The sequence below is a fragment of the Myotis daubentonii genome, chromosome 9 (genome assembly GCF_963259705.1).
Source record: "Myotis daubentonii chromosome 9, mMyoDau2.1, whole genome shotgun sequence".
In the NCBI taxonomy this organism is placed as follows: Eukaryota; Metazoa; Chordata; class Mammalia; order Chiroptera; family Vespertilionidae; genus Myotis; species Myotis daubentonii.
In genome coordinates this window covers 57356089-57372506 of record NC_081848.1, presented here as the reverse complement: position 1 = coordinate 57372506, position 16418 = coordinate 57356089, and the positions used below count along the sequence as shown (strand labels likewise).

The 16418-nt window shown below is 51.3% G+C and overlaps 1 protein-coding gene across 8 annotated transcripts in view; it reads right to left on the bottom strand.

The window, feature by feature from the left end:
* NAV2 (neuron navigator 2) overlaps positions 1-16418 on the bottom strand; it is a 366516-nt gene that overhangs the window by 97017 nt on the left and 253081 nt on the right. The gene's annotated exons all lie outside the window — the stretch shown is intronic.

The following is a 16418-nucleotide window of genomic DNA, read 5'->3' as shown; positions in this document are numbered from 1 at the left end:
TGATCTGGCTCTCCCGGATTATTTAGGTAAGAGGGTATTCCACAGCCTCGGCTCTTCACCACGGCATCACAGTGCCTCGGGTTTAAGGTCTTACAGCAAAAGAAGCATGAGAAAGCCCTGGCTGATTTGTCTAAGTGGTTAGAGCGTCAGTCAAAACACACCATTGTACACCTAGGCTCACCATGACCGGGGAGAATTCTAGAGGATTAAAAAAAAAAGCATGAGAGAAAAGAAAGGCAGATGAGAAACCCCGAATGCCTAAAGCCCATCTGGTGGCATCTAGAACAGAAGCCATGGCCAGTGCAGGCCAGGGTGGGGGCTAATGCCCATAATTTGAAAGGCAACCTAGTGGATTTAGATGCTATCTTATTACGGCACCACCTTAAGTTACACCGAGGCAGTGGCAGGGAGAGGGGATTTATGAGAACAGCAAGAGGGAGCTACTCTTGGAAGGAGGTTCTGAAAGAATTAACTGTAACCTGATCAGAACATCAAAACACCCAGCGTTTGAGCCCATTGTTTTATGTTCCATTAGCGCGGGTGGTCATTTCCTCGATGGCAGCCGGAGAGCCCTGGCCACCATGCTGCCAGGCTGGAGTGGTGGTGGTGGGGGGGGTGGGGGCAGGGGGGAGGGTGTGCAGCAAGCTTCATGGGAGGAAAGGCCAGGGCTTTAAGTGTGTGAGTCACAGGAGGGAAACTGAAGCACAGAGAATGCTTAGGTGACACTGAAACATGGATTCTGAAACTCAAGGTTCCTCCTAAGAACACGTTAGCTGGGCAGGCTCATGCTTGGGCACCTAAAAAGAACAAATGCAGCCTAACCGGTTTTGCTCAGTGGATAGAGCGTCGGCCTGCGGACTCAAGGGTTCCAGGTTCGATTCCGGTCAAGGGCATGTACCTTGGTTGCGGGCACATCCCCAGTAGAGGGTGTGCAGGAGGCAGCTGATCGATGTTTCTCTCTCATCGATGTTTCTAACTCTCTGTCCCTCTCCCTTCCTCTCTGTAAAAAATCAATAAAATATATTTTAAAAAAAGAGAGAACAAATGCAGCCTTTCAGGTGCTTTGCAGGAGGATGTAGTGACAGCTGTTTCTGGGAGTTCCAGGGGAGCTTCTGGATGGGGCTCCCTCCCTGCAGCTGAAAGAGCCCTGGGGTTTGAGAACCACTTTTCAGGGTCCGGGGGCCCTGCCAGCGAGGAGGGCTAGAGGCTCACCATGACCGGGGAGAATTGTAGATGTCTTCTCTGCAAGTTCTCCCGACTCCCCACGGGCCCTGCATGCCTTCTAGTAGCTATTAGATGTTATTAACAATAGGACAAAACCAGAAGCTAGAAAGCCCAGATCCAATGAATTGAAGGGTTGTTTTTCTCACTGAAGAATGGAAGCAGTGGATCCTAATCATTCAAGATGGTCGGTGACAATCGAGGGCTCTGATCGCCTCCCTGGCCCTCGGAGCAAGTGCGGAGCCGCTTCCCACCACAGCCCTGGCGCGTCCCTCCACTAGGAGCAGCGTGTGCGGGCAGGTGGGGGTGAGCCCCTCGCCTCTCCCACCAGGAGGGCCCAGCTGCCTCCTCCTTGGAGAGGCACAGGCAGAAAACAGGTGTGATTCTTTTACCGGTTGGACTCACGTGGAGCTACTGCAGAGATGGAGGGGGATGGCTCAGGTAGAACAGGAGAGGCCGTGTCCCACACCTGGCCCCGTGTGTCACTAGGGAGGAATGCAGTCATTTAAGAATATGGAGAGGACTTGAGCGGGGGCCAGAGGAGCTGGGTTCTAGTCCTGCTTGCTGTGTGACTCCGGACAAACGATCCAGCTGCTTTCTGGCAGCCGCATCAGCCAACATGAGCGGGAGGTGCGAGTTCCCCCTCAGAGGTGGGCATCATGTGATATGAAACATCAATACAAGTCTCGTTTGAATCCAGTCCCATCAATGACCAGCTGTTCCCCCAGCTGCAATACTAACCTCACCGGGTGGTGGATGGTGTGGACGGATGCACAGCACACGAGAGCACAGGGCACAGGGAGGCCAGGGCTTGTCCTTGTCCACTCTGGGTGACCTCAGAACCCTCTCTCCCGGTGGCAGTCAACATCTGGGCCTGCTCTCTTGGCGCCTACTGGAGGGCTGGTTGCTTAGGGCAGAAGGCATTTCCCAGCTCACTTCCTCCCAGCTGCCCTCCAGTTTACAGCCCATCTATGGGGACACCCGGGCCCCTGGGTGTTTGTGTAGTGTTTAATCATTAGGAGGTGGCCTGTTCTAATACCATGAGCCCAGGGCATCGACAAATAAGTCAGCTATTTGCCTCAGTCTATCAGAGTCTGTTTTCAGAAGGCTTTTCTCCAAGGACATAGGGGTGACCCCTGACGTGGCTGGGAGCCGGGAGCCGGTGACTTCCTAAGGGTGAGGTGTTAAGTATCAGAGTGAAACATCTGCCAGCCTGGAAAACACACCCTGGGCCTTCAGAGAGTACCCCCATCTGGCCCCCGCTTTCCTCCTTCCCTCCCTGCCAAACCCGGGCTACGCATTCTCCTCACCACCGAAATCCCACTTGTTTTCCAAGATCCATGGACAGTGCCCTCCTTCAGGAATCCTTCCCAGACTACCTGCGCCAGACTCTCTGACCTCTGGACCCAGGGCACTGATATCCCGGCCTGCACTGCCCTTTCCCTCAGCTACTCGTGACCTGGTGAGGACACCAGTGTCTATGAAGAAGGCTCTACTCCAGGTCCCTAGGTCCCCCGAGCACGACCACAGTACCCACAAGTCCCCCGTGGGTGCTATGCCGAACCACAGGTCATCTCAGGCAGGCCTGCCTCTTGTCTTTATTGAAGAGCTACCCTGCTAAGGGTGGAACCGGTGCTGAGAGTGAGAAAAACCAGTGTTCACAGTGAGAAATCCAAGGCCTTGCCTGGGGAAACATAACTAAAACTGAAGTTTAGTTCAACAAGTCTTAACTGCTCGTTGATAAATAAGATAATCCCCGCCTTCAACTTAACATAGAGAAAGGAGTCACGGTTTTGTTAGGAGTTAAAATAAAGGCTCGCACAGGGTCCTTCCGGAGCTCCAAGGAAGGAAACTTACTGAGATGCCTAGCAAGGTGGCATTGGAGCTGAATGCTGGGCGGTGTGTGTTGGCCTCGCAAAACAAGGCCAGGGGCGGGCATCCCACGGTAAAGCAAGCAGACCCGGAACACGGCAGCAGGCGGGAGACTGAGACGAGTTAGGTGCTGTGGCTTATGAAGAGGAAGGTGGGGCTGGTGTGGCAGCAGGGGCCACGCCTGGGCGGGCGACGCCAGAGGTTTGCACTTTATCCTGCCTCTGACTGGGGTCACGGGATTTTAAGCAGGAAAGCGATGCCCAGGGTCGGAGCGATATTTGGGGAGGGTCACTGTGGCTGTGCTGGAGATGACATGTGGGGGGAGCAACAGGAGAGTGGCAGCGAGAGCAGGGGACCAGTGCCAGGATCATGGGCCCTGAAGCAGATGGATGGAAGGAGGATGGAGAGAGAAAGGAACAGCTCTGGGCTCCAGGGGAGCTCCAATCTGTAATGGGGGACTGACCTCCTGGGCACCAGAGTGGCTGGGTCATTAGCATGACAAGTGCTGCCTGTGGACCCAGGGCTCCCCTGCAGACTTCCTGCAGGGACATTCAAGGCCAGGGCCCACATTAGCTCTACCAGCTTCAGCTTTGCTCTCTAGCCCTTGATTCCAGATCATTAAGAGCACAGCCCTTTGTTTAAAGTGCGAGGCAAGGCCATTTAATTGTCCTAGCTAGACACCCTGCTTTACTCCCCTCTGTGCACCCCTCCGCACCCCGGCACAACCCCTGCAAGGTCAGTACCCCAGGCCCTCCCACGGCAGCTTCTTCATCCCAAAGCATGAAACATAATCAGTGCACGCTCTGCGGCCCCCTCCAATTATGCCTCTGATCTTGACTTCCAAAAGCAGAGCTGAAATTATAGCCTGGCTCAGAGAGACATACGAATCCACAGGGTCATAAACCCTTTCAAGTACCTTTTCAGGACCTCTGCGGGGGATTTTAACAGGTTTGCACCTCTGAGGCTGTTACAGGAGGTTAGCCGGCCAATTCCAAAGAGTGGGACCTCCTGCCAAGATGCGGACTGTGCTGACTATCCCAGCTTTTGCCAGTTACTCACTGGGGTCTCAGGACTTGAATGATATTTTCTACTTCTTCTCCCACCAGAGTTCCCCAGGAACTGGAGAAGCAGAGGTACAAGAGCTAATGAGACCCCCCGCCCCCCTCACCTACCCAAAGCAGAATCACAAAGAGAAGGGTGCCTTGAGGCATGGAAACGATGCAGGAAGTGGCCACAGCGCGGGACCTGGGCTGAAAGGACCCAGCCTTACATCCAGGCTCCCCAGGCCTCCCTTCCCATCTGCAACCAGCATTCTAACCCCTCACAAATAAAACTTGCTGCCACTAACAGGGTATTCAGGGGGCCCAGGCACTGAGCTAACAGGGTCCCTACACTGTCCTCATTCGCTGTCACAGCAGCTCGATGAAGTGGGCTCATTTTTACGTTACAGATGAAGACATGGGGAGAGTGTGGGGGTCAGAGATTTGAAATAATTTCCCCCCAAAAGGTAGTGGGCTGGGTCAAACCATTCAGTCTCCCACAGGAAAAGCTCCTGGATACCGACAATCCCATATCTGAAGGCAGGCTGGGGTCACAGTTAACTTACTTTGAGGACTTTATGAGGACTGAGTGCGATGGTTCGCCATAAACCACGGCACCAGGGTTGGTCTGTGTCAGCCATAAGAGTTGTTTATTGCCACAGATGCCCCATTCTGATTGGTCAGTGTGCTGTTCTGATCGCTAAGTGCCCTTCTCTGGTTGGTTGGGGCCTGCATTGCAGAGTGGGACAGTCATTCCTCATTCATGGTGTATGTAGTGAGCACCCCTCGGAGCCAGGCACAGTCTAGAAAGGAGATTCACCTGTTTTACTGATACTGATAGTCCAGTGGGGAGACATAACAAAAAATAAAAATAAAATAAAAAATAAACACAAATGCAAACAAGGATGTGAAATAAACAGACTAAATGCTCTAAAAGACACCACAGGGGAGAACTTCGTTAGTCTGAGTGGTCAGGGAAGCCGGCTCTGAGCGGTGGCAGATGTTTGAATTGAGACCCGAAGGAGGAGCGGTGGGAAGAACATCCCTGGAAGGGGGAACAGCGAAGGAGTTTCCTGTGGGAGACTGAATGGTTTGACCCAGCCCACTACCTTTTTGGGGAAAACGGTTCCGAAGGGAGACAGGGTCTGGCAGGTTCAAAAGACTGAAGGGAAGCATGAGTCGGGGTGGATAGGGATTAGGACATGCCCTGCCTTGGAGGCCATGGCAAGGAGTCTGCGTTTCAGTCTATGAACAGTGGGAATCCACTGGGGTGAAGGGTTAGGCAGGGGGCAGGGGATCAGATACACAAGGGGAGAAGATCACAGGGGCTGCTGGGCGGAGAATGTACACACAATGCCACGGAGGGGACCATGGGCCCAGTCAGGAGGCCACAGTGGGATCTCAGTGAGAGACAGCGCGGCCTGGGCCCCATGATGGCAGGTGAGAGAGCAAGAAGGGGAAGAGACTGGAGAGAGCATTCAAAGGAACTATGCCCAAGACTTCCTAATGGACTGGAAAAGGAGAAGAAACCTAAATATCCAGTATGTCTCATGAAACATTCTTAGGATAATAAAAATAATAATACTAAATTATTATGCTATCAGCTATAGCTGGTCTGGCTCAGTGGACAGAGCGTGGGCCTTTGGACTGACCGACGGGTACTGGGTTTGATTCTGGTCAAGGGCACATACCTCAGTTGCAGGCTCAATCCCCAGCCTTGGTCAGGGCACATGTGGGAGACAACCAATGTATGTGTCTCTCTTACATTGATGTTTCTCTCTGTCTCTCCCCCCTCCCTTCCACTCTCTAAAAATCAATGGAAAAATACCCTTGAGTAAGGATTAACAACAACAACAAAAACTCAACCAGAGAACAAAGCAGAAGTTAAAGGGAAACCCTGGAGGGATGAGAGGCCCCGCCCCCAGGACCCAGTCTGGGGTAGGGGCGGAGGGAGCAGGGCAGGGAGGCTTCCCAGAAAAGGCAGGGCAGGGGCCTGTCCTGGAGCGTGAGTGGGCGTCACCCAGATAAGGAGAGGCAGGAGGTTATTCCTGCTTGCTCCTAGAGAGAGCTAGGTCCGTGGACTATTCACCAGGACTTACCTGCCCTTTAGGAGACAGGCAGCACGTGTCCTGGAGAGAATGCTGGCTCTGGAGTCAGACAGGCCTGGTTGAAACTGGAGCTCTGCCACTCACTGCCTGTGCCCCCAGCAAGCAATGTGGACTCCCTGACCCAGGGCTCCTGCCTGGCTGAGTCCTCTGGGAGGTTAAAGCCAAGATGCAGAGCATCCAGGAGAATCCCTGGGACACAGCAGGTGCTCACGAAGTCAGAACTGTTGTTGCTGACGATGAGTGAGTCTCAGACTGGGACCCCAGATGGCAAACTGCCCAGAGTCCGGGAGGAGTGCCGGCAGCCTCCCAAGCGACCGCATCTCTGGTGCACCCAGGGCCCTCAGGAGTTGCTCCCACACGATAAGAAAACATGGATCCCGGCAGCACAAGGCAGGGCAAACCTGAAGATCCACCTTCATCTCCCCACAGAGTGCTCGGCCAGCAAAGCCAGCTCTGGCTGACCAGACAGCACCCAATGTGCTCCCACACTCCCCTTCTTGAGTCTACCCGTGCCCTTGTAAAAGGTGCCGTGACTGACTCCAACCCCAACCCAGATGCCCTGTGGTTCTGCAGCCCATCTCTCCAGGCCTTCCCCATATCCACGTCCCGACACCCCAAAGCAGCAGCCAGGGAGGATGCTGTTTAAGCCTCATTTTGCCACTGGGGAAACCGGAGGGCTGTGCGTCCCTCTCCCCCAAACTCAGGGCAAGCTAACCGAGAGGTAGAAGTCCTGGAGCCATGCAACCACCTCATTTCCCTCAGGCCCCGTTTAATCTCTCCCACACAGTCTTGCACCATCCCTCAGAACATCAGTCTCCCTTCAGATCTCACTTCAGGCAGTTTCACAGGACTGAGCACCGTGGGGTGATGAGGAAGATAAATCAAAGCGCACAGCAGAGGAGGAGAAACAACGGGGCTGCAGCCCAGCAGACAAAGCCACCTCCTCTGGGATGGTACAGAGACAGAGAAATGCCAGGGGCCACCAGGGAGGACACTCCTCACTCCCCGGGGGAAGGGGGCTGGAGGGGGAGCCTGCAGGTCACCAGGTGTGATCAGTGTGACAAAGGCAACTCCTAGCCTTTCCTGAAGGCTGTGGCACTGAAGTAGTTAAATGTTCTTAAGAGAAAAACATGACACTCCTTGCTTCAAGCTTCCCTACTCTTCTCCTAAGTCAGGGTTCCCTCAACAACGCAGGGCCTGGCTGCAGGGCCTGGCTGGAGCCGGAGCCACGCACTGGGCTTTCCTTTCACGGAGCCTGGGGAGTTAGACCTGAGAAGAGGGGTCTTACGGGTCAGTGGTCCTGATGCCATCGCCTGTGTAAGCGAGGTTCCCATCTAGAAGGATGGCACCCACCGAGCCCTGAAGACAAGGAAGGCAAGCGCAATGGTGGAGGGCAAAGGCTGTGTCCAGAGAGAGGCAAATTCAAATCCTAACTTCACACGGAGGCTTTGGGGAAGGGATGTCACCTTTCAGAGTCTGTTCCTTTATACATATCACTCATGGTTTCCTTGTATAAACCCAAGTGCTGTTTTGTGGTGCAGAAGTCTGGTGTTGCCAACTGCATGAAAAATCGCAGGACAGGGAAGTCCCTCCAAGCCTCCCACCGCTGCCCGGTCCCCAGGCTGACCGCCCTGTCCCGGGACAGGCTGTACTGATTTAAGAAGCGATGTATATCCAAGTCCAATTAAATCCTGAGTCAAAACACCCACCCGAATACATGCAATTCACTGCTTATCAGTCACTTGGAATTTTATCTTGATGCAAATAAGACCACAATTGCACGAGCTTCCACTCCTAGCATAGTTATGGTGACGCTCCAAGTTAGAGCAAGAGCCTCTGCAGGGAAGGAAGACCTCCTGCCAGGCATCGGAGGGTCCCGGCCCCACATTCTCATCCTCGGCTCTGTCCGCCGGGGACTCCCCCTTTTGGAAGATTTCATCTGGTCCTTCAGCTCTGGACATTCTCAGCCCCTGCCCCAGCACCCTCCTCTCTCGCCCTCCTCTGGGAGCAGTGAGGCTGAGAGCAGGCTTAGCTCCGAGGTGCAACGAGGATGGACACCCATGTCTCAGGGAGGTCTGCCACGTGCAGTAGTGGGGGCCCTTGGTTGGGTCTGCACACACCAGAGGTCTTGGGTGAGAACACCACTCCTGACAGAACCAGCACAGGGTGCCACCTGTCACTGCACATACCAGAGGCAAAAAGTTCCTGGGGTCCCTGCCCTGCATGGATGAGCTACACTTGTGAGCCACTCCGTTTACTCTGCCCTCCAGTGTCAGACAAGACCACTGACTCACCAGAACCCAGGGACCTTAGGATCAGCTGGTCTGACCCCGCAGATGAAGAAACGAGGGGAGGGGGGACATCGAGACCAAGATGTTCGATGGGGCAGAGCCAGATCTAGGAGTAGGTCTCTTGGTTCCCAGAGCACTGCCTCCCTTATTACATGGGCTGCATCCATAATAATCACCAAAGAGATCACGTGTGCTCTTATGCAAGCTACTGGGCTTCATGCTTTCCAAACACCGCGATGACCTTGCTCCCCGAAGCCTGGAGGACAGCGAGTGGTCCCTGGGCCACTAGCTATCTCCCGGGCCTCGATGTCCTCATTGGCAAAGTGAGAGGGCTGCCCCTGATGATTCTGAAGGCCTCTCCCCCCACCTTGCATCCTCAGCTTCCCACCGGACTGCCTTGGGAGAGGCCGCCTTGGGAAAACACTCTCCCAGGCACGGTGACCTTGAACAGAAACTCGGGCTGGCATAGCTGTGCAGCAGGACAATCTTCTAAAGGTTACACTGTAACCAGGACACCTCTCCACAGGCCCGTGTGAGGGCTGCCTTACACACCGGGCTCATTTCAATCAGCTCTTACATTTCAGCAACAGAAATCCGGGCTAGGCTGCTCTTCAGAAGTGACAAAGGATATTAAAGGAAACAAAAGAAAATCCCAAAGGGATGATGAGATAAGCGGGCCTATTTGGACACTTGGGTAATGTTTCCGAAGGATCTTTCAAATCATCACCGACAGGAAAGGAAACCGCCTGCGTTTTATTATGACAACAGGTTCCCAATGTAGGGCTGCAGTTAGCCCCCAGGGGTACTCCCCGTCCTTCCGGCTCTCAGGGCACCGGTGAAAGTCTCCGGAGAGCTGGCACCTCGAGTTGTGAGGGCTTATTTAGGGCTTCTCTCCCCTCTATTTGACTTCAAGTTTCTTGAGAGCAGGGAGCAGGGACTACTTCCTATTCATCTTTGGATCCCCAGAGCCTATGCATAGTAGGTGCTCAGTAAATATCGGCATTTTCTATTTCTGTCACATATCAAATCTCAGTCCAAATGTTGAAATAAAACTGACCCATAGGACTGTTTAAAAATTCCTTAACCTATTCAGTCACTATCTGCTCACTCTCCCCCCAGAGGAGCTACTAGAGCCCATCAGTCAGATTGGGTGGCACAGCTCCTGGCATCCGAGAGGTAAATAGGAAATATGTAATAAATTACATGACACAGAGTTGGCTAAATAATGGGGGCTTGGCATTAAGTATGTCATAAAATGATAGTCAGTAATGCAATTCATATATTTTCTGCTGTCATACCATACGGGCATATGGTAGAATTGTATATACTTCTCTTCAGCTTTGAATTTAAGTGTAGCCATGGGACTTCCTTTGGCCAATGACAAGCAGGTGGAAGTTACAGGGGCTATTTCAGCAGGAGCTTTAGGAGAGAGTATGTGGCTGACCATTCTCCCTTTCTCTTTGCCATGGGGATTGTCAATGCTTTAAACAGAAGCCCCTCTGACACCTGGGTCCTAGAGTGAAAATGATGAACATACAACAGAGCCTTCTACTAGTCTGCAGTGGCCATTCATGGTGGTTTTTTTTGGAATGTTTGTTACACAGCACAACGTATTCTACCCTGACTGAAGCAAAGACTTGCCCAGGTACCTGGATTAAAACACATGATGTTCTTTTCTGTTGCAGGGCACAGGTGCAGTCAGAGTCTGACTTGGGCGTGGGAGCCTATGGTTTGGGTTGCTGGGGGATAAGCACCCCATTTTGGCTTTCTTCTTTGACCTCTCATTCTTGCTTTCATACTGCTAGACATCTTCTCATCCTTACTTTGAACAGCCACCAGGTCTACAAATTACTTTGAAACAATTATTGAAAAGGCTACATTTTTTGGAAAATGTACTTTGGAGAGTTGGGGGAGTGGCTGTGCTCCCTGCCCCCCAACTAACCACCCTCCTCTCTCCTCTGCGTATCCCAGCAGGAGCTCTGCCAAAAAAAAAAAATAATAATAACTGGGTTAGGGACCTGCTGCCTCAGCTGTGCCTCTAGAGCAGCAGTTCTCAACCTGTGGGTCGCGATCCCTTTGGGGGAGGTCAAACGACCCTTTCACAGGGGTCGCCTAAATGCACCTTGCATAACAGATATTTACATTAGGATTCATAACAGTAGCAAAATTACAGTTATGAAGTAGCAACGAAAATAATTTTATGGTTTGGGGTCACCACAACATGAGGAACTGTATTAAAGGGTCGCGGCATTAGGAAGGTTGAGAACCACTGCTCTAGAGTGTAACCTGGAATGAAGTTATCAAGTTGGGCAACATTAGGAAGTGGACGCTCCTGATCCTCATGGGGTCACTACACTGCTTTTTTTCTTTCTTTTCTTTTTTTAAGTGAAAACATTGAATGGACAAGAAAGGAGACTCCACCGACTGTTCTTTCTCTTCTCTTTACAAGCCCCTGGGAGAATTCCTTTGTGGCTGAAGGTGCAGCTGGTTTGCTTCCTGTCAGCACCGGCCCTCTGTTCAGCACAGGTGGCCCCTGCCCACCCAGTCCACAGGAAGCAGCTCTTACTTTAAAAGGAAGCCAGCGATTCCAGCAGAAAAGAGGCCCCTGGGAAAGGCCAATGCAGTAATTAGTACCCTGTTACCTCGGAAATAGAGATTTGCCTCTAAGGTTCCTTTTATGAGCTTTAAATGAAAGGGACATTCACTCCCGCCTGCTTTGCTCCACACAAGCAGGAGAGGAAAGAGAAAAGGAGGGGAAAGAAAACAGAATGGAGATCACTGGTGCTGGGTACCATGCTAGAGGCATCTCTCTGTCCCCAGAAAATGAGTATAACCCTTGAGTGCAGGACTAAGAAAATGCAAGGAGAATGAGAGAGGAAGGACCCAAGCAAGGAAAGATGAAGACGAAATCGTGTGGGAGAGATCAGGACGGGGTGGGGGAAATAAGGCAAAGTTCATTTTCACTTAGGTCAGTAGGAAGCTCAATGCTCAAATATCCAACCATGTAGCACCTATGGCTAGTTTATCTGTATTCTCAATTTCCTCCCTTTTCTACATGTCATATTCTAACTCACACTTCCCTGGGTTCTTGTGCTTTCCTTTAATACACAATTATTCTTTCATTACATGTGGTTACTCTGAGCTGTTATGGAAAGAAGAGGGCTTGTTAATTAATTGACTGTAAAGAGAAGAGAGGCCAGGGGATCGAACCCAGGGAGCCCTGGATGACTTGCAGGTCCGAGGAATCATCAGAATGTTTTATTTTTATTCAGTACTTTACAGAACAGGCTCACCACCTTCACCTCGTGCACGTCTCACAGTGGTCCTGTGTCCCCCTGGCCAGGTAGCAGAGTGTATCCACGGGTTTTGGAGACCAAGCCATGGACATCCGGCGGGGGGTGGGGGGGGGGGTGGGTCATTATTCTGCCCACCACAGGCTTGGCAGGGAGGCGAGGGGAGAGGTCATTCCCACTGGGGTTCCGTCCCGCCTGTACATCCCAGCAGAGGCTCTGCCTAAGAAATGACCGGACTGGGGACGTACTACCTGGTAGGGGAGTGAGCTCCACCTGCAGCCCGGGAACTCTGGACTGGATTCATCTCCTCTCTGCAGGTCGGGCCTGAATCTGTGGCTGCACTGCTTGGTGCCAGGAGGCCGCCTTGTTCCACACAAATCACAGTCCTGGCTAGGAAGGAGGGCTCAGCTTGGCAGGCTGGCCAAATACCAGGCTGCATAGATACATCCTCACACCGTGGGACTTCTGATTCGAGCTGAAAGTGGGACAGCTCTGGGTGCCATTGCCAGGGCTCCACAGGCCAACAGAAAGGCAGTGCGGTGACTCCTAGTGTGAGCACAGTCTCTACACCTAGAACGTTCAGGGTTTGGGGGCAAGGAAACCCAGTAACAAAAGGGAAAAACAGTTTCTCCATCCCGCATGGCATCATGGGTGTCTTGGCATTATGGAGGGCAATTTATATTTTTTAAATTTTTGGTTATTTTTTGTTAATCCTCACAGGGGGATTTTTTTTTTTTTTTTTTTTTTTTTAAGAGAGAGAGAATGGAAGGGAGGGGAAGAGGCAGAGAAAGAGCAACATCCATTAGTTGCCTCCCGCATGTACCCGGACCAGGACCTGGGATGGAGCCTGTAACTGAGGTACTTGCCCTTGGATCGGAATTGAACCTGGGACCTTCAGTTGTGGGTCGACGCTCTAGCCACTGAGTCAAACCAGCTAGGGCACAACTTACATTTTGTTCAGGTCTCAGGTTGAAGCTTCACCATGCAGCACTAGTTATTTTGCTATTTTTATCATTACCCAAAGTCAATAGAAGCCACTGGCGTTCAGTAAGAGTTCTCCTGGTTCAGGAGGAAGGTACCAAGCAATTCCAAAGTGCCCCTGCTCCAGCGCACACGACAGCCTGGTTTCTGGCTTTCTTGTGCTCTCACTGACAGTTCCATGACCCAGGGGTGCCATTTACAGGGAGGTCTAGCTGCCTGTGCCCACTGCAGGCGGAAGCAGGAGGGGGATGACAGAAAGGGCGTGAGCACAGCCATGACTTGCAAGAACAAAGGAAGAGACCGGAAGTGGAAACTTCCCCGAGGCTGTGCTTGAAGCTGTGAAAGCACCAACTCGCTGGAGTTCAAGAACTTCTGAGGGTGCTGAGGGCACAGACAGCGGTGCATGTAGGAGCTGGCAGGAGTCCAACAACGCTTTTGCTTGTCTGGGATCCCAGCCCCTCGGTGTTCCTGGGGTGTATTTCTTCTTGCCAGGCTGCCTGGCCAGAGACCTCCACACCCAAGTTCTCTTTACTTGTTATCTGGGGCCCCTGACGTGTAATAAGCCACCTCTACGGGTCCCCTTTGATCCTCCCTTCTCAGCTGCTGGCTCTTGTTGGCTGGAAGTAGCCACTGATGACTGTCGGGTGAAAAGTGGAGCCCCGGGTGGCAGCCCTGAGGGAGTGACAGGAGATCAAGGGCAGACGGGCCTTCTCTCGTCATTTGCTGTTTCTCAGAAGCTGCTGGTGACATCTAGATTCAGGGACTCACAGCTGACCTGGTCTCTATCTCCCAGGCTCCGAAGGTACACACTGCTATCAGTTACTTTTAATAACCCTGAAGGTACCCCGGCCACATCCTACTGCAAACAGCTGAGGTCAGGGGGGTAGGTCAGCGCCCTTCAGGCTGTTCTGCAGAGCAGCACGGCTCAGGTTAATGGTTTTCCTGTTCCACGGGAGGTGACCTGCCCTTCGGATGCTTGTCTTCCCTTGGCTCAGGTCTAACTGGGCCTCATCTCCAGCACTTTTCCTACTTCCTCTGTAGAAGCAATCTGTTGCTTGTGTGTGAATCCTTAAGGACTGGGCTCTTTTTATAAAGAACTTCCTGGAAATCTCTCAGCTCTGGGACCTTCTTGTTTCAGGTTAAAAGGGAAGGATTCTGGAAAGGTGCTGGGTTCTCTGCATTTTCCCACTCGTCTAATTTAAATTATTTAAATAACATATTTCCAATTGCGGGGACAAGAATAGGCTTGCCTAATCTGCAGCCAGCCATTTCCATACGACCTTTTAAAAGAATAATATATCTGCACACCATCTGTGATAGTCTACCTTGATATTTCACATGAAATAGCCCACACTATCCTTACCCTAAGCAATATTTGTAAAATCATGGTTTGATGTGATAGGTATAAGTTTGTTTTTTTAATCCTCACCTGAGGATATGTTTTCATTGATTTTATTCTACTACTAGAGGCCGGAGGGATGTCCGGTCTAATTAGCATATTATGCTTTTATTATTATAGATTTTTTTTTGTTGATTTGAGAGGGAGGGAGGGAGAAAGGTAAAAAGGGAGAGAGAGCACAAGAGTGAGAGGGAGGGAGGGAGAGAGGAAGAGAGAGAGAGAGAGAGAGAGAGAGAGAGAGAGAGAGAGAGAGAGAGAAAGAGAGAGAAACATCGATTGGTTGCCTCCCAACAGAGATCAAACCTGCAACCTTTGAGCCACCCAACCAGGGCATAGTGATAAGTGTAATTGTTAAAAAGAAATACTTCCCTGTCTGCCATTTACAATTATTTCCTATCCTACCAATGTGAGCCTCCCATGTTGGGGGACACTCATCTAGAATACAGTTTGGGGAAGAGATTTACATGAAGAACTTTGCAGAAACAAATCTAACACCATTTCAACTGAGCCAAAGATGAAATAATAATTTATCATTATTCTGTTCACAATAATTTTGGAGAGTAAAGAAACTTAACTTATTCTAGAATAATGCAAAATATTTCAGTGCCTAAAGGTCAGTACTTATATGAGACAGAAAATTTATAAGCATTATTAAATCCTATTTTTTAAAGTCACCTGAGTTCTTTCTTTAAAAGTTGGTCAGTTAGCCACTTAGTCTCACATCTGGGGAGAACCAGAAGACATTGCTGTCCGCATGGTCCCAGCACATAGAGGTTGGACTAGAAAAACATAACAGGCACTATCATCTTTCCAGCCCCCACCCAAACCCTCCACTCCAAAAGCAGAACCAAGCTCAGCTGTGATCTGTGATAATTCCATTAGCCCTGCAATGAAGCATTAAATTAAACTGCCTAGTGCAGATTCTTCTTTTGCTACAAGGGGAGACGTACCTTGTAAGGCCTGCACTTCATGCTAATGGATTTACTAACCAATTGCGTGTTTACAGCAGAGCACAAACAAGCAAAATAATTTGGCGAGATTGTGAAATCTCCAGTGGGAGTGTCACAACAGCTGATTTCCCCACCGATAGTATTTACTCTAAAGATTTTATTTCTAGAGAGCTTTACCTTTAGAAAGAACCCTCCCATGGTTCATCTTTCTGTGGAATCTCCAAACCACTCCTTAAAAAAAAAGTAATTACAGGAACACAACTGACTCGAGCTGGCACTGGCGTGGAAAGCCTTTGGTCATCTCTGGTACAAATCACCACCCTGGACCCATGGGGGTGGGGCGGGGGGGGGGCGGTTAGACTCTGAGAAGCACAGACTCCAGTCAGCGGCAGAGCCCGGGCCAGGTCCCCATTCCCCACACTAAGGCAGCGCTCTCTCCATCAGCCGAAGCTTCCCAGCCTTCCCGAGAGAAGGTGAGGACTTTCCTTCAGCAGATCCCCTTTCTGGGGGTGCCTTTGGTGTCTGCCTCTTTGGTTCGCTGCCCTAGTCCTCTGAAGCCAGAGAACCACAAAGTCCCCTTGCAAACAGTATGCTCTGCTAAGAGAACGACAAGGAGCTGGGCTTGTGCTGCAAACACTTGGCTTTCCAACACCTGGGGGTTAGCACCCCTCACATCCAAATTCCACGGTATGTCTCACCAGCCCAGGTGTGGAAAGAGGTCAAGTACGCCAGAAAAATCCTGGCACAGACAGGTCACTGAAGGTGCTGACATCTAGAGGTGCAGCACAGCGGCCCTCGAAGGGGTCTTGGGAATCACAACGGCCCAAACCTCTTCTTTAATAATTGCTCACGGTCACAGAATAGGTTTGCGTCAGAGTAAGGACTAGACACTTGGATGCCAAATATCCCTCTTTCTCTATTCTAGTGTTTTCTGAAGCTCTTTTCGTCTCTGACGGTAGCAGCAATGAAGACCGGTGACGCCCTATAACCTCAACTGCTCAGGCTCTAACCTCAGGGCAGGTGTATAAATCTGAACACTTAAGCCTTGCCTCCCATTACCAGGCAATGGGAGCCTGACGGCGAGGCCAGCTCAGCCGAGGCCGAAGCTCCCGTCTGCACACACACCTGTGCATCCCGAGGGACTCTGTTCCAAGCTGCAATGCCTAGAAAGCTGCCAAACAGTGGAAGGAAAGCAGATCCCGGGGGCCTGCTGAGCTGACAAAGAGGCATAGCAACAGTCAAAACAACAACGAAGGCTCCAGC